At 44.7% G+C, this 16,953-nt stretch overlaps 17 non-coding genes across 17 annotated transcripts; all 17 read right to left on the reverse strand.

Moving 5' to 3' along the window:
* Nucleotides 1-4,075: 4,075 nt before the first annotated feature.
* Trnaa-agc lies at nucleotides 4,076-4,148 on the reverse strand. Its single transcript has one exon. It is a non-coding gene; the product is annotated as a tRNA-Ala (tRNA).
* Nucleotides 4,149-5,083: 935 nt separating this feature from the next.
* Trnaa-agc lies at nucleotides 5,084-5,156 on the reverse strand. The gene has a single exon. It is a non-coding gene; the product is annotated as a tRNA-Ala (tRNA).
* Nucleotides 5,157-5,563: 407 nt separating this feature from the next.
* On the reverse strand, nucleotides 5,564-5,636 carry Trnaa-agc. The gene has a single exon. It is a non-coding gene; the product is annotated as a tRNA-Ala (tRNA).
* Nucleotides 5,637-6,525: 889 nt separating this feature from the next.
* On the reverse strand, nucleotides 6,526-6,598 carry Trnaa-agc. The gene has a single exon. It is a non-coding gene; the product is annotated as a tRNA-Ala (tRNA).
* Nucleotides 6,599-6,997: 399 nt separating this feature from the next.
* Nucleotides 6,998-7,070, reverse strand: Trnaa-agc. The gene has a single exon. It is a non-coding gene; the product is annotated as a tRNA-Ala (tRNA).
* Nucleotides 7,071-7,479: 409 nt separating this feature from the next.
* On the reverse strand, nucleotides 7,480-7,552 carry Trnaa-agc. Its single transcript has one exon. It is a non-coding gene; the product is annotated as a tRNA-Ala (tRNA).
* A 409-nt stretch (nucleotides 7,553-7,961) lies between these two features.
* On the reverse strand, nucleotides 7,962-8,034 carry Trnaa-agc. Its single transcript has one exon. It is a non-coding gene; the product is annotated as a tRNA-Ala (tRNA).
* Nucleotides 8,035-8,439: 405 nt separating this feature from the next.
* Nucleotides 8,440-8,512, reverse strand: Trnaa-agc. Its single transcript has one exon. It is a non-coding gene; the product is annotated as a tRNA-Ala (tRNA).
* A 404-nt stretch (nucleotides 8,513-8,916) lies between these two features.
* Nucleotides 8,917-8,988, reverse strand: Trnaa-agc. The gene has a single exon. It is a non-coding gene; the product is annotated as a tRNA-Ala (tRNA).
* Nucleotides 8,989-9,381: 393 nt separating this feature from the next.
* Trnaa-agc lies at nucleotides 9,382-9,454 on the reverse strand. The gene has a single exon. It is a non-coding gene; the product is annotated as a tRNA-Ala (tRNA).
* A 1,369-nt stretch (nucleotides 9,455-10,823) lies between these two features.
* Trnaa-agc lies at nucleotides 10,824-10,896 on the reverse strand. Its single transcript has one exon. It is a non-coding gene; the product is annotated as a tRNA-Ala (tRNA).
* Nucleotides 10,897-11,290: 394 nt separating this feature from the next.
* Nucleotides 11,291-11,363, reverse strand: Trnaa-agc. The gene has a single exon. It is a non-coding gene; the product is annotated as a tRNA-Ala (tRNA).
* A 393-nt stretch (nucleotides 11,364-11,756) lies between these two features.
* Trnaa-agc lies at nucleotides 11,757-11,829 on the reverse strand. The gene has a single exon. It is a non-coding gene; the product is annotated as a tRNA-Ala (tRNA).
* A 394-nt stretch (nucleotides 11,830-12,223) lies between these two features.
* On the reverse strand, nucleotides 12,224-12,296 carry Trnaa-agc. Its single transcript has one exon. It is a non-coding gene; the product is annotated as a tRNA-Ala (tRNA).
* A 397-nt stretch (nucleotides 12,297-12,693) lies between these two features.
* On the reverse strand, nucleotides 12,694-12,766 carry Trnaa-agc. The gene has a single exon. It is a non-coding gene; the product is annotated as a tRNA-Ala (tRNA).
* A 395-nt stretch (nucleotides 12,767-13,161) lies between these two features.
* On the reverse strand, nucleotides 13,162-13,234 carry Trnaa-agc. The gene has a single exon. It is a non-coding gene; the product is annotated as a tRNA-Ala (tRNA).
* A 3,557-nt stretch (nucleotides 13,235-16,791) lies between these two features.
* Nucleotides 16,792-16,864, reverse strand: Trnaa-agc. The gene has a single exon. It is a non-coding gene; the product is annotated as a tRNA-Ala (tRNA).
* Nucleotides 16,865-16,953: the final 89 nt, after the last annotated feature.

Here is a 16,953-nt window from a genome sequence, read left to right on the forward strand (position 1 = left end):
CCCGCGTTACGCATTGCTGTGCTAGTCCCCCTGTTCATGACATTCCTTAAAGAGACAAATAACAAGACTATTTCACAAAACTATAAAGTGCAAAGAACTGGAGAATCCGGGTATCCCGATCCGGTACCTCTCGCATGCTAAAGCGAGCGCTTTACCATTCCAGGCTAATTCCCTGACGATAACGTTGAGGTATTGTCTTCATTTACTGTGTTCAATGACAATCAGCTGAATTACTTTGGCGCCATGACAGCCGACCTTGATTGTCCTGACAGTAACACAGATGTATTTGCTTCAGCTTTGAGAGAAAACATGCTTTCAGGTTTAGGGAGTCAGTGTATGTGGTATTGCGTAGAATGTCATTTGAACTTATGTAACAAATGTGAAGTGGGTAGAGACCGGACTGGAGACAACTGAATGCAATGTTCATATGTTGAGCCCCAAAGAAAGTGAATTTCTTTTGCCGAATCCGAGGTGTATCAGTGCGAAGGCGCCTCCCGTATGCAAAAAGGGAGGGCGTTCTGTCATGATATTAGCTAATCCCCTGTTCATGACGATCATAAAAAGAACAAACTAGCTTAAAGACTATTCCACAAAACTATAAAGTGCGAAGAAGTGGAGAATCCGATTGTCGATCCGGTACCTCTCGCATGCTAAGCGAGCGCTCTACCATTTTACAGGCTAATTCCCTGACGATAACCTTGAGGTATGTCTTCATTTACTGCATGATGCTTGACAATCAGCTGAACCGCTTTGGCGCCATGACAGCCGACCTTGATTGTCCTGACCGTGGCTGAATGTGTTACTTCAGCTTTGAGAAAACTATGCTTTCAGGTTTGGAAGTCGGTGTATGTGATGTGTGCGTAAGAATGTCATTTTGAACATGCTAACAAATGTGAAGTGGGTAGAACCGGACTGCGAGGACAACTGGATGTAATGTTCATATTTGAGCACCAAAGAAGTTGAATTTCTTTTGCCCAATACGAATTTATCAGTGCGAGAGCGCCTCCCGTATTATGCAAAGGGACGTTCTGTCGTATTATTGCTAGTCCCCTGACCATGACGTTCATAAAAGAGACAAATAACGGAACTATTTCCACGAAACTGCCAAAAGTGCAAAAGAACTGGAGAATCGAGATTATCGATCCGGTACCTCTCGCATGCTAAACGAGCGCTCTACCATTTAGAGCTAATTCCCCTGACGATAACCTTGGTGTGTGCTTTGTTTTACTGTATTCTTGACAATCAGCTGAAGACCGCTTTTGTACATGACAGCCGACCTGGCGATTGTCCTGGCAATTGGCACATGTCTTGCTTCAGCTTTGAAAACATGCTTTCAAGAGTTTGGGGAGTCAATTAATACATGTGTGTTCGTAGAATGTCATTTGAACATGTAGCAAATGTGAAATGGGTAGAACCGGACTGGGAACAACTGAATGTAATGTGTTCGTGGCTGAGCGCAAAGAAAGTGAGTTCGCTTTTGCCTTGTCCGAATTATCAGTGCAGGCACTTCCCGTGGTATGCAAAAGGGGCGTTCTGTCATGTGTACTTAGTCCCCTGTTCATGACATTTCATAAAAGAGACAAATAAGAAGACTATTTCACAAAACTATAAAGTGCAAAAAGAACTGGAGAATCGAATTATCGATCCAGGTACCTCTCGCATGCTAAACGAGCGCTCTACCGGTACAGGCTAATTCCCCTGACGGTAAGCTTGGGTATTATCTTCATTTACTGTATTCTTGACAATCAATACTGAACCGCTTTGGCCATGACAACCGACCTTGATTATCCTGGCAATGCTTTAGATGTGTTGCTTCAGCTTTGAGAAAGTATGCTTTCAGGTTTGGGGAGTCAGTGTATGTATTGAGAATTGCGTGGAGCCATCATTTTGAACATGTAACAAATGTGGAAGTGGAACAAGAACCGGACTGAGACAACTGAGATGTAATGTTTGTATTTGAGCCCCAAAGAAAGTGAATTTCTTTTGCCCCAATCCCGGAATTATCGATTACGGAGAGCGCCTCCCATGTATGCAAAGGGCGTTCTGTCGTAATGTGCTAGTCCCCTGTTCATGACATTCATAAAGAGACAAATAACGAGACTATTTCCACAAAACTATAAAGTGCAAAAGAACTGGAGAATCCGGGTATCGATCGGTACCTCTCGCATGCTAAGCGAGGCGCTTTACCATTTTGAGCTTCTTCCCCTGACGATAACCGTGAGGTATTGTCTTCATTTTCTGTGTTCTTGACAATCAGCTGAACCGCTTTGGCGCCATGACGGCGGAAACCTTGATTGTCCTGACAGTAACAGATGTGTTGCTTCAGCTTTGAAAACAATACTTTCAGGTTTGGGAGTCAGTGTATGTATTGTGCGTAAGAATGTCATTTTGGACTTATGTAACAAATGTGAAATTAGGTAGGGAGCGGACTGAGACAACTTCAGATGTAATGTTCATGCGCGAGCACCAAAGAAAGTGAATTTCTGCTGCCCAATCCAGACGTATCGAGTGCGAGCGCCTCCCGTATGCAAAAGGGGCGATCTGTCATGTGTGCTAGTCCCCTGTTCATGACATTCATAAAGAGACAAATAACAAGACTATTTCACAAAACTATAAAGTGCAAAAGAACTGGAGAATCCGGGTATCGATCCGGTACCTCTCGCATGCTAAGCGAGCGCTCTACCATTTGAGCTAATTCCCCTGACGATAACCTTGGTGTGTCTTCATTTACTGTATTCTTGACCAATCAAGCTGAACCGCTTTGGCGCCATGACAGCCGACCTTGATTGTCCTGACAGTAACAGATGTCTTGCTTCAGCTTTGAGAAAACATGCTTTCAGGTTTGGGAGTCGGTGTATGTGTGTGCGTAGAATGTCATTTTGAACATGTAACAAATGTGAAGTGGGTAGAACCGGACTGGAGACAACTGAATGCAATGTTCATATTTGAGCCCCAAAGAAAGTGAATTTCTTTTGCCCAATCCGGGTATCAGTGCGAGCGCCTCCGTATGCAAAAGGGGCGTTCTGTCATGTGTGCTGATCCCCTGTTCATGACATTCATAAAGAGACAAATAACAAGACTATTTCACAAAACTATAAAGTGCAAAAGAACTGGAGAATCCGGGTATCGATCCGGTACCTCTCGCATGCTCAAGCGAGCGCTCTACCATTTGAGCTAATTCCCCTGACGATAACGTTGGTGTGTCTTCATTTACTGTATTCTTGACAATCAGCTGAACCGCTTTGGCGCCTGACAGCCGACCTTGATTGTCCTGACAGTAACAGATGTGTTGCTTCAGCTTTGAGAAAACATGCTTTCAGGTTTGGGGAGTCAGTGTATGTGTGTGCGTAGAATGTCATTTGAACATGTAACAAATGTGAAGTGGGTAGAACCGGACTGAGACAACTGAATGCAATGTTCATATTTGAGCACCAAAGAAAGTGAATTTCTTTTGCCGAATCCGGGTATCAGTGCGAGCGCCTCCCGTATGCAAAGGGCGTTCTGTCATGTGTGCTAGTCCCCTGTTCATGACATTCATAAAGAGACAAATAACAAGACTATTTCACAAAACTATAAAGTGCAAAAAGAACTGGAGAATCCGGTATCGATCCGGTACCTCTCTCGCATGCTAAGCTGAAGCGCTCTACCATTTGAGCTAATTCCCCTGACGATAACCTTGGTGTGTCTTCATTTACTGTATTCTTGACAATCAGCTGAACCGCTTTGGCGCCATGACAGCCGACCTTGATTGTCCTGACAGTAACAGATGTCTTTGCTTCAGCTTTGAAAACATGCTTTCAGGTTTGGGGAGTCAGTGTATGTGTGTGCGTAGAATGTCATTTGAACATGTAACAAATGTGAAAGTGGGTAGAACCGGACTGGAGACAACTGAATGCAATGTTCATATTTGAGCCCCAAAGAAAGTGAATTTCTTTTGCCCAATCCGGGTATCAGTGCGAGCGCCTCCCGTATGCAAAGGGGCGTTCTGTCATGTGTGCTAGTCCCCTGTTCATGACATTCATAAAGAGACAAATAACAAAGACTATTTCACAAAACTATAAAGTGCAAAAAGAACTGGAGAATCCGGGTATCGATCCCGGTACCTCTCGCATGCTAAGCGAGCGCTCTACCATTTGAGCTAATTCCCCTGACGATAACGTTGGTGTGTCTTCATTTACTGTATTCTTGACAATCAGCTGAACCGCTTTGGCGCCATGACAGCCGACCTTGATTGTCCTGACAGTAACCGAGATGTGTTGCTTCAGCTTTGAGAAAACATGCTTTCAGGTTTGGGAGTCAGTGTATGTGTGTGCGTAGAATGTCATTTGAACATGTAACAAATGTGAAGTGGGTAGAACCGGACTGAGACAACTGAATGCAATGTTCATATTTGAGCCCCAAAGAAAGTGAATTTCTTTTGCCAATCCGGGTATCAGTGCGAGCGCCTCCCGTATGCAAAAGGGGCGTTCTGTCATGTGTGCTAGTCCCCCTGTTCATGACATTCATAAAGAGACAAATAACAAGACTATTTCACAAAACTATAAAGTGCAAAAAGAACTGGAGAATCCGGGTATCGATCCCGGTACCTCTCGCATGCTAAGCGAGCTGCGCTCTACCACCTTGAGCTAATTCCCTGACGATAACCTTGTGTGTCTTCATTTACGTAACGTATAGGTCTTGAACAACAATCAGCTGAATTTCTTTTGCGCTTTGGCGCCATGACAGCCGACCCTTGATTGTCCGTTTATAAAGAGACAGTAACAAAAGAATGTGTTGCTTCAGCTTTGAGAAAACATGCTTTCAGGTTTGGGAGTCAGTAACGTATGTGTTGTGCGTACAATGCTTTCATTTTGAACATGTAACAAATGTGAAGTGGGTAGAACCGGACTGAGAGACAACTGAATGCAATGTTCATATTTGAGCCCCAAAGAAAGTGAATTTCTTTTGCCCAATCCGGGTATCAGTGCGAGCGCCTCCCGTATGCAAAGGGGCGTTCTGTCATGTGTGCTAGTCCCCTGTTCATGACATTCATAAAGAGACAAATAACAAGACTATTTCACAAAACTATAAAGTGCAAAAGAACTGGAGAATCCGGGTATCGATCCCGGTACCTCTCGCATGCTAAGCGAGCGCTCTACCATTTGAGCTAATTCCCCTGACGATAACCTTGGTGTGTCTTCATTTACTGTATTCTTGACAATCAGCTGAACCGCTTTGGCGCCATGACAACCGACCTTGATTGTCCTGACAGTAACAGATGTGTTGCTTCAGCTTTGAGAAAACATGCTTTCAGGTTTGGGAGTCAGTGTATGTGTGCGTAGAATGTCATTTGAACATGTAACAAATGTGAAGTGGGTAGAACCGGACTGAGACAACTGAATGCAAATGTTCATATTTGAGCCCCCAAAGAAAGTGAATTTCTTTTGCCGAATCCGGGTATCAGTGCGAGCGCCTCCCGTATGCAAAGGGGCGTTCTGTCATGTGTGCTAGTCCCCTGTTCATGACATTCATAAAGAGACAAATAACAAGACTATTTCACAAAACTATAAAAGTGCAAAAGAACTGGAGAATCCGGGTATCGATCCCGGTACCTCTCGCATGCTAAGCGAGCGCTCTACCATTTGAGCTAATTCCCCTGACGATAACCTTGGTGTGTCTTCATTTACTGTATTCTTGACAATCAGCTGAACCGCTTTGGCGCCATGACAGCCGACCTTGATTGTCCTGACAGTAACAGATGTGTTGCTTCAGCTTTGAGAAAACATGCTTTCAGGTTTGGGAGTCAGTGTAATGTGTGTGCGTAGAATGTCATTTGAACATGTAACAAATGTGAAGTGGGTAGAACCGGACTGAGACAACTGAATGCAATGTTCATATTTGAGCCCCAAAGAAAGTGAATTTCTTTTGCCCAATCCGGGTATCAGTGCGAGCGCCTCCCGTATGCAAAAGGGGCGTTCTGTCATGTGTGCTAGTCCCCCTGTTCATGACATTCATAAAGAGACAAATAACAAGACTATTTCACAAAACTATAAAGTGCAAAAAGAACTGGAGAATCCGGGTATCGATCCCGGTACCTCTCGCATGCTAAGCGAAAGCGCTCTACCATTTGAGCTTAATTCCCCTTGACGATAACCTTGGTGTGTCTTCATTTACTGTATTCTTGACAATCAGCTGAACCGCTTTGGCGCCATGACAGCCGACCTTGATTGTCCTGACAGTAACAGATGTGTTGCTTCAGCTTTGAGAAAACATGCTTTCAGGTTTGGGAGTCAGTGTATGTATGTGTGCGTAGAATGTCATTTGAACATGTAACAAATGTGAAGTGGGTAGAACCGGACTGAGACAACTGAATGCAATGTTCATATTTGAGCCCCAAAGAAAGTGAATTTCTTTTGCCGAATCCGGGTATCAGTGCGAGCGCCTCCCGTATGCAAAAGGGCGTTCTGTCATGTGTGCTAGTCCCCTGTTCGTGACATTCATAAAGAGACAAGACTATTTCACAAAACTATAAAGTGCAAAAAGAACTGGAGAATCCGGGTATCGATCCCGGTACCTCTCGCATGCTAAGCGAGCGCTCTACCATTTGAGCTAATTCCCCTGACGATAACGTTGGTGTGTCTTCATTTACTGTATTCTTGACAATCAGCTGAACCGCTTTGGCGCCATGACAGCCGACCTTGATTGTCCTGACAGTAACAGATGTGTTGCTTCAGCTTTGAGAAAACATGCTTTCAGGTTTGGGAGTCAGTGTATGTGTGTGCGTAGAATGTCATTTGAACATGTAACAAATGTGAAGTGGGTAGAACCGGACTGAGACAACTGAATGCAATGTTCATATTTGAGCCCCAAAGAAAGTGAATTTCTTTTTTGCCCAATCCGGGTATCAGTGCGAGCGCCTCCCGTATGCAAAAGGGGCGTTCTGTCATGTGTGCTAGTCCCCCTGTTCATGACATTCATAAAGAGACAAATAACAAGACTATTAAAGTGCAAAAAGAACTGGAGAATCCGGGTATCGATCCCGGTACCTCTCGCATGCTAAGCGAGCGCTCTACCATTTGAGCTAATTCCCTGACGATAACGTTGGTGACGGGTGTCTTCATTAACTGTATTCTTGACAATCAGCTGAACCGCTTTGGCCATCATGACAGCCGACCTTGATTGTCCTGACAGTAATAGATGTGTTGCTTCAGCTTTGAGAAAACATGCTTTCATGGTTTAACGGGGAGTCAGTGTATGTATGTGTGTGCGTAGAATGTCATTTGAACATGTAACAAATGTGAAGTGGGTAGAACCGGACTGAGACAACTGAATGCAATGTTCATATTTGAGCCCCAAAGAAAGTGAATTTCTTTTGCCCAATCCGGGTATCAGTGCGAGCGCCTCCCGTATGCAAAAGGGGCGTTCTGTCATGTGTGCTAGTCCCCCTGTTCATGACATTCATAAAGAGACAAATAACAAGACTATAAGTGCAAAAAGAACTGGAGAATCCGGGTATCGATCCCGGTACCTCTCGCATGCTAAGCGAGCGCTCTACCATTTGAGCTAATTCCCCTGACGATAACCTTGGTGTGTCTTCATTTACTGTATTCTTGACAATCAGCTGAACCGCTTTGGCGCCATGACAAGCCGACCTTGATTGTCCTCACAGTAACAGATGTGTTGCTTCAGCTTTGAAAACATGCTTTCAGGTTTGGGGAGTCAGTGTATGTGTGTGCGTAGAATGTCATTTGAACATGTAACAAATGTGAAGTGGGTAGAACCGGACTGAGACAACTGAATGCAATGTTCATATTTGAGCCCCAAAGAAAGTGAATTTCTTTTGCCGAATCCGGGTATCAGTGCGAGCGCCTCCCGTATGCAAAAGGGGCGTTCTGTCATGTGTGCTAGTCCCCCTGTTCATGACATTCATAAAGAGACAAATAACAAGACTATTTCACAAAACTATAAAGTGCAAAAAGAACTGGAGAATCCGGGTATCGATCCCGGTACCTCTCGCATGCTAAGCGAGCGCTCTACCATTTGAGCTAATTCCCCTGACGATAACGTTGGTGTGTCTTCATTTACTGTATTCTTGACAATCAGCTGAACCGCTTTGGCGCCATGACAGCCGACCTTGATTGTCCTGACAGTAACAGATGTGTTGCTTCAGCTTTGAGAAAACATGCTTTCAGGTTTGGGAGTCAGTGTATGTGTGTGCGTAGAATGTCATTTGAACATGTAACAAATGTGAAGTGGGTAGAACCGGACTGAGACAACTGAATGCAATGTTCATATTTGAGCCCCCAAGAAAGTGAATTTCTTTTGCCGAATCCGGGTATCAGTGCGAGCGCCTCCCGTATGCAAAAGGGGCGTTCTGTCATGTGTGCTAGTCCCCCTGTTCATGACATTCATAAAGAGACAAATAATAAGACTCACAAAACTATAAAGTGCAAAAAGAACTGGAGAATCCGGGTATCGATCCCGGTACCTCTCGCATGCTAAGCGAGCGCTCTACCATTTGAGCTAATTCCCCTTACGATGAACATTGGTGTGTCTTCATTAACTGTATTCTTGACAATCAGCTGAACCGCTTTGGCGCCATGACAGCCGACCTTGATTGTCCTCACAGTAACAGATGTGTTGCTTCAGCTTTGAGAAAACATGCTTTCAGGTTTGGGAGTCAGTGTATGTGTGTGCGTAGAATGTCATTTGAACATGTAACAAATGTGAAGTGGGTAGAACCGGACTGAGACAACTGAATGCAATGTTCATATTTGAGCCCCAAAGAAAGTGAATTTCTTTTGCCCAATCCGGGTATCAGTGCGAGCGCCTCCCGTATGCAAAAGGGGCGTTCTGTCATGTGTGCTAGTCCCCCTGTTCGTGACATTCATAAAGATAAAGAAGACTAAATAACAAGACTATAAAGTGCAAAAGAACTGGAGAATCCGGGTATCGATCCCGGTACCCTCGCATGCTAAGCGAGCGCTCTACCATTTGAGCTAATTCCCCTGACGATAACGTTGGTGTGTCTTCATTTACTGTATTCTTGACAATCAGCTGAACCGCTTTGGCGCCATGACAGCCGACCTTGATTGTCCTGACAGTAACAGATGTGTTGCTTCAGCTTTGAGAAAACATGCTTTCAGGTTTGGGAGTCAGTGTATGTGTGTGCGTAGAATATCATTTGAACATGTAACAAATGTGAAGTGGGTAGAACCGGACTGAGACAACTGAATGCAATGTTCATATTTGAGCCCCAAAGAAAGTGAATTTCTTTTGCCCAATCCGGGTATCAGTGCGAGCGCCTCCCGTATGCAAAAGGGGCGTTCTGTCATGTGTGCTAGTCCCCCTGTTCATGACATTCATAAAGAGACAAATAACAAGACTATTTCACAAAACAACTGGAGAATCCGGGTATCGATCCCGGTACCTCTCGCATGCTAAGCGAGCGCTTTACCATTTGAGCTAATTCCCCTGACGATAACGTTGGTGTGTCTTCATTTACTGTGTTCTTGACAATCAGCTGAACCGCTTTGGCGCCATGACAGCCGACCTTGATTGTCCTGACAGTAACAGATGTGTTGCTTCAGCTTTGAGAAAACATGCTTTCAGGTTTGGGAGTCAGTGTATGTGTGTGCGTAGAATGTCATTTGAACATGTAACAAATGTGAAGTGGGTAGAACCGGACTGAGACAACTGAATGCAATGTTCATACTTGAGCCCCAAAGAAAGTGAATTTCTTTTGCCCAATCCGGGTATCAGTGCGAGCGCCTCCCGTATGCAAAGGGGCGTTCTGTCATGTCATGTGCTAGTCCCCTGTTCATGACATTCATAAAGAGACAAATAATAAGACTATTTCACAAAACTATAAAAGAACTGGAGAATCCGGGTATCGATCCCGGTACCTCCTCGCATGCTAAGCGAGCGCTCTACCATTTGAGCTAATTCCCCTTACGATGAACATTGGTGTGTCTTCATTAACTGTATTCTTGACAATCAGCTGAACCGCTTTGGCGCCATGACAGCCGACCTTGATTGTCCTGACAGTAACAGATGTGTTGCTTCAGCTTTGAGAAAACATGCTTTCAGGATTGGGAGTCAGTGTATGTGTGTGCGTAGAATGTCATTTGAACATGTAACAAATGTGAAGTGGGTAGAACCGGACTGAGACAACTGAATGCAATGTTCATACTTGAGCCCCAAAGAAAGTGAATTTCTTTTGCCCAATCCGGGTATCAGTGCGAGCGCCTCTCGTATGCAAAAGGGGCGTTCTGTCATGTGTGCTAGTCCCCCTGTTCATGACATTCATAAAGAAACAAATAACAAGACTATTTCACAAAACTATAAAGTGCAAAAAGAACTGGAGAATCCGGGTATCGATGCCGGTACCTCTCGCATGCTAAGCGAGCGCTCTACCATTTGAGCTAATTCCCCTTACGATGAACATTGGTGTGTCTTCATTAACTGTATTCTTGACAATCAGCTGAACCGCTTTGGCGCCATGACAGCCGACCTTGATTGTCCTCACAGTAACAGATGTGTTGCTTCAGCTTTGAAAAAACATGCTTTCAGGTTTGGGAGTCAGTGTATGTGTGTGCGTAGAATGTCATTTGAACATGTAACAAATGTGAAGAGGGTAGAACCGGACTGAGACAACTGAATGCAATGTTCATATTTGAGCCCCAAAGAAAGTGAATTTCTTTTGCCCAATCCGGGTATCAGTGCGAGCGCCTCCCGTATGCAAAAGGGGCGTTCTGTCATGTGTGCTAGTCCCCCTGTTCATGACATTCATAAAGAGACAAATAACAAGACTATTTCACAAAACTATAAAGTGCAAAAAGAACTGGAGAATCCGGGTATCGATCCCGGTACCTCTCGCATGCTAAGCGAGCGCTCTACCATTTGAGCTAATTCCCCTTACGATGAACATTGGTGTGTCTTCATTAACTGTATTCTTGACAATCAGCTGAACCGCTTTGGCGCCATGACAGCCGACCTTGATTGTCCTGACAGTAATAGATGTGTTGCTTCAGCTTTGAGAAAACATGCTTTCAGGTTTGGGAGTCAGTGTATGTGTGTGCGTAGAATGTCATTTGAAACATGTAACAAATGTGAAGTGGGTAGAACCGGACTGAGACAACTGAATGCAATGTTCATATTTGAGCCCCAAAGAAAGTGAATTTCTTTGCCGAATCCGGGTATCAGTGCGAGCGCCTCCCGTATGCAAAGGGGCGTTCTGTCATGTGTGCTAGTCCCCTGTTCATGACATTCATAAAGAGACAAATAATAAGACTATAAAGTGCAAAAGAACTGGAGAATCCGGGTATCGATCCCGGTACCTCTCGCATGCTAAGCGAGCGCTCTACCATTTGAGCTAATTCCCCTACGATAACGTTGGTGTGTCTTCATTAACTGTATTCTTGCCAATCAGCTGAACCGCTTTGGCGCCATGACAGCCGACCTTGATTGTCCTCACAGTAATAGATGTGTTGCTTCAGCTTTGAGAAAACATGCTTTCAGGTTTGGGAGTCAGTGTATGTGTGTGCGTAGAATGTCATTTGAAACATGTAACAAATGTGAAGTGGGTAGAACCGGACTGAGACAACTGAATGCAATGTTCATATTTGAGCGCCAAAGAAAGTGAATTTCTTTTGCCGAATCCGGGTATCAGTGCGAGCGCCTCCCGTATGCAAAGGGGCGTTCTGTCATGTGTGCTAGTCCCCTGTTCATGACATTCATAAAGAGACAAATAATAAGACTATAAAGTGCAAAAGAACTGGAGAATCCGGGTATCGATCCCGGTACCTCTCGCATGCTAAGCGAGCGCTCTACCATTTGAGCTAATTCCCCTTACGATAACGTTGGTGTGTCTTCATTAACTGTATTCTTGCCAATCAGCTGAACCGCTTTGGCGCCATGACAGCCGACCTTGATTGTCCTCACAGTAATAGATGTGTTGCTTCAGCTTTGAGAAAACATGCTTTCAGGTTTGGGAGTCAGTGTATGTGTGTGCGTAGAATGTCATTTGAAACATGTAACAAATGTGAAGTGGGTAGAACCGGACTGAGACAACTGAATGCAATGTTCATATTTCAGCCCCAAAGAAAGTGAATTTCTTTTGCCGAATCCGGGTATCAGTGCGAGCGCCTCCCGTATGCAAAGGGGCGTTCTGTCATGTGTGCTAGTCCCCTGTTCATGACATTCATAAAGAGACAAATAATAAGACTATAAAGTGCAAAAGAACTGGAGAATCCGGGTATCGATCCCGGTACCTCTCGCATGCTAAGCGAGCGCTCTACCATTTGAGCTAATTCCCCTTACGATGAACATTGGTGTGTCTTCATTAACTGTATTCTTGACAATCAGCTGAACCGCTTTGGCGCCATGACAGCCGACCTTGATTGTCCTCACAGTAATAGATGTGTTGCTTCAGCTTTGAGAAAACATGCTTTCAGGTTTGGGAGTCAGTGTATGTGTGTGCGTAGAATGTCATTTGAAACATGTAACAAATGTGAAGTGGGTAGAACCGGACTGAGACAACTGAATGCAATGTTCATATTTGAGCCCCAAAGAAAGTGAATTTCTTTTGCCGAATCCGGGTATCAGTGCGAGCGCCTCCCGTATGCAAAAGGGGCGTTCTGTCATGTGTGCTAGTCCCCCTGTTCATGACATTCATAAAGAGACAAATAATAAGACTATAAAGTGCAAAAGAACTGGAGAATCCGGGTATCGATCCCGGTACCTCTCGCATGCTAAGCGAGCGCTCTACCATTTGAGCTAATTCCCCTTACGATAACCTTGGTGTGTCTTCATTTACTGTATTCTTGACAATCAGCTGAACCGCTTTGGCGCCATGACAGCCGACCTTGATTGTCCTGACAGTAACAGATGTGTTGCTTCAGCTTTGAGAAAACATGCTTTCAGGTTTGGGAGTCAGTGTATGTGTGTGCGTAGAATGTCATTTGAACATGTAACAAATGTGAAGTGGGTAGAACCGGACTGAGACAACTGAATGCAATGTTCATATTTGAGCCCCAAAGAAAGTGAATTTCTTTTGCCCAATCCGGGTATCAGTGCGAGCGCCTCCCGTATGCAAAAGGGGCGTTCTGTCATGTGTGCTAGTCCCCCTGTTCATGACATTCATAAAGAGACAAATAACAAGACTATAAGTGCAAAAAGAACTGGAGAATCCGGGTATCGATCCCGGTACCTCTCGCATGCTAAGCGAGCGCTCTACCATTTGAGCTAATTCCCCTGACGATAACCTTGGTGTGTCTTCATGAACTGTATTCTTGACAATCAGCTGAACCGCTTTGGCGCCATGACAGCCGACTTTGATTGTCCTGACAGTAACAGATGTGTTGCTTCAGCTTTGAGAAAACATGCTTTCAGGTTTGGGAGTCAGTGTATGTGTGTGCGTAGAATGTCATTTGAACATGTAACAAATTTGAAGTGAAGCAGCAGATTAATTTAAACCGTAGCTAGTCTCGAAATAGCCGTGGTAATCCTAATTCAGTAATGATAATAATGATGATAATACTGATAATTATCGCAAAATCCAACCACAAAGTGAATGCTGAAACACGTACTATAAAGAAATGTTTGAGTTAATAGTGCAGTGAAAGAATGAAATCAACCATGGATGCAGTTTTACAGCGATGGGCAGATCATGCTACTAAAATGGTGCACTACCAAAAGAAGCCATGGCAGTCTACATAAAAAAGTATTCAATAAGACTTGCTTACAGATTGCAGTTGTCTGGTTGAAGGGAATTAACAGATCACCTAGCTATTCTGGTGCTATGCCGTTTTGACTCTTGTATGTGATACAGAGTACTTAAAACACCTGTACCAGGTTGATTTGAATCCGTGGGCGTAGGTAGATTTCAATGCAACTAATGAATAACTAAAGTAGTAGGCGAAGAACTGGGCTCAGATGACGAAAAACTATAACTTCCTTATACAACAGCAAGTGTAACAGATTGACGAGTGGAGAAAAAATCGACAACTCCCTGACTCACTTACGCCAGTCCCGTATACGGTAGATATCTAACAAAAGTTGAGAAATTCAAATTCCGTTTATAAGTGATGAATGGGGAAGAGATGGCTTATGAGTCCCTTCTGCTTGTCGTAAAAGGTAACTAATGAAATCGGGAGGTCAGGTTGCTGACTTGGTTAACCCAATATGACACCATATCCCAACTGCGTAGATCGATACTCATGTTGTTGATCACTGGCTTATGTGATCCCAAGTCCATAAATTATAGGCCCCGTCATAAGGCTGGAATATTGCTCAGTGATGCGTAAAACTTAACTCGCTCACTCCATGCATGATTGATACTCGTCTACCCGTGAATAAACTATAGAGTATCCCAGCTGCCTACGAATATAGACATCTAGACTATGTTTCTATTTTTATTCCTTAATGAATCCAGTCTCTGAATCCGTTCAAAGGAAGTGAGACGACGTAAAATATTCTCTTGATTGGCCATAGCATCCGTTAGAGATAGATAAACCATGTCCAGGTAAAAAATGCGCCAACGCCCCTCTTGAGCTGTGTCCTTTATAACCCGGAGTAAACTTGGAAAACTGGAGGAGCAAAGCCCGTAGACCCGCGGCAAACCAGCAAGAATAGGATAACATACCAATGGATGTCCGAGCAGCCATATCTAACTCCTTGATTCGCTATTGTACACGGAAGTGTTTGCTCCCGGAAGCCGTTAACTTCTTGTAAGAGGGCAAAATCCTTATCCAAGTTAGGTAGACTGGCCGTGATAAATCTATCGTGAATGGTGTAGACCTGGGCAGGTTATCCCATGTCGTGGCCTTGGAGAGGCCTAAGTTATAATACTCCAATGGTTTCTTAAGTAATGAAGAATGCGACAAGGACAGCTTGGGTATCCCTTCTGGCAGTAATCAGCAACCCAACTTCGCGGGTATGTCAATTCCCTGATCCTCAAAACGGAGGTGGAAGGATATTGGGATAAAGACCACATAATAGTTCCAACTTCTCCATAAAAATTCAACCCGGCGAGAAATCCTCTTCCGAAAGCATCCATAGTTAGTACTGTCAGCAAACCCTCTCACATAGTGAACTCCGGTTGTGAGAAGGGATATACCGATGAAGCAACCAGATCGGCCAAGTCAGACACCAACGGGTTCAAGGACGGATTATCCGTGTCAGTATACGCCTGCAGTTCTGTGGCCGTATGCTCTGATCAAACCGCTAGGCCCGAGGCTGTCGGGTTGCTGGGCTGACAAGCCGTTGTCAATAGCCGCCTATCCGATATCATGGCTCAATCCGGGACGGGAATCCCGTGCTCTCGGCACGGTATCCAGCCCGTGAAAGTCCTGCTGCCTAGTCCCATCATGGAAAAGATGGCCCGTGGCTCTCGGTTGCTGGGTTGACAAGCCCATTCTTAATAGCCGCCGACCCTGTGGCATGTCAAGCCGGAACAGGGATCCTGTGCACTCGGCACAGTATCCAGTCCGTGACAGTCCTGCGGCCGTCCCACCGTGGGGAAGGATAGCAGGCTGTATGCGACAGGGAGCAGCCACGGATGACTGGCTCTCCGGGGCCAAAGGATGCGGGGTGTGTGGCCTGAGCCCCGGTCACCCCGGATCAGGAGCCGGTTGGGCCAACTCCATCCCCGTCGCTTGAAGCCCTAGGCTTTTCCCCCTGAGGGGACCGGCCTCCTACTTACGCCAGGGCATGATAACCGCTTTTTCCAGTCAGAGCACCCCTGGTTTCCGTCGCTTGAAGCCCTAGGCTTCTCCCCTGAGGGGACCGGCCTCCTACGTACGCAAAGGCGTGATGACCGCTTTTTTTCAGTCAGAGCACCCCTGGTTTCCGTAGGGTTCCCGGTTCTTGCCATCGACCACGAAGCCCCTACGGCTGTCTGCCATCTTGCCGGGTAATACAGAATCTTCCAAATGTTTGGACAGGCGATCAAATTTTTCGTCATTCCTCATCTCCATATCACGTACAGATTTATCAATGGCCGCCTGGATATCGGATTTAAATCCCGCCAAAAGTTCTGAGAACGCAGATATATCCAACTGGGGAGAGGTTTTTGATTTAGATCCAGAACGAGACTTCGGTTCAAATTTATAGATAAAGGCGGAGATCCCTGAACTTTCTTCGACTTAGAGCATTCTGATGACGATGAAAGTTTACGCTTCCTAACTAAGGAGCGAGATTTGTCCATCAACAACCAATCTTCTTCCGACATTTCCTGACACAATAAGCATCGATCCCATATTGAGCAAGGTAAGTCTTTATAACAGGAAGCACACAGAGAGTGGGGATCAACATCCGCCTTGAATTCCTGACATTGTAAACATTTGCTCTGCACCATACTTGTCAATCAAAAAGGGCGTGAAAACTTCAGACCCTAAGTACGTTGGAAATATATATAATATAGATGCAAAACAGCAATGCGATGAAATATTGAATGAAATGCGATTTGTAACTGACCTATATATGAAGAATTGAAGACTTGATTTGAAATGAAAATTTCACTTATTTCTCTGCACGTCATTATATGAAGGGTTCTAGGAGAACAATACAGTGACGTCAAGATCAAGGGAGATAACTCAGGGGTAGATTAGGTATACCACTAGGAATAGCTATGACTTAGTGTCAAAATGTATTTTGATTTTCTGTATGTATTCTGTGAATCCACAGGAATAAGGCTACCATAATCCAGAGGGAATGTTTACGTTATAATTAGGGGCGTTCTGTCATGTGTGCTAGTCCCCCTGTTCATGACATTCATGACTATTTCACAAAACTATAAAGTGCAAAAAGAACTGGAGAATCCGGGTATCGATCCCGGTACCTCTCGCATGCTAAGCGAGCGCTCTACCATTTGAGCTAATTCCCCTGACAATTACGCTGGTATGTCTTCATTAAATGTATTCTTGAAAATCAGCTGAACTGGTGTAGGTGTGTGTGTACCTCTCGCATGCTAAG

The sequence above is a fragment of the Haliotis rubra genome, unplaced genomic scaffold, assembly GCF_003918875.1.
Source record: "Haliotis rubra isolate DU_JTF1 unplaced genomic scaffold, ASM391887v1 Scf1256, whole genome shotgun sequence".
In the NCBI taxonomy this organism is placed as follows: domain Eukaryota; kingdom Metazoa; phylum Mollusca; class Gastropoda; order Lepetellida; family Haliotidae; genus Haliotis; species Haliotis rubra.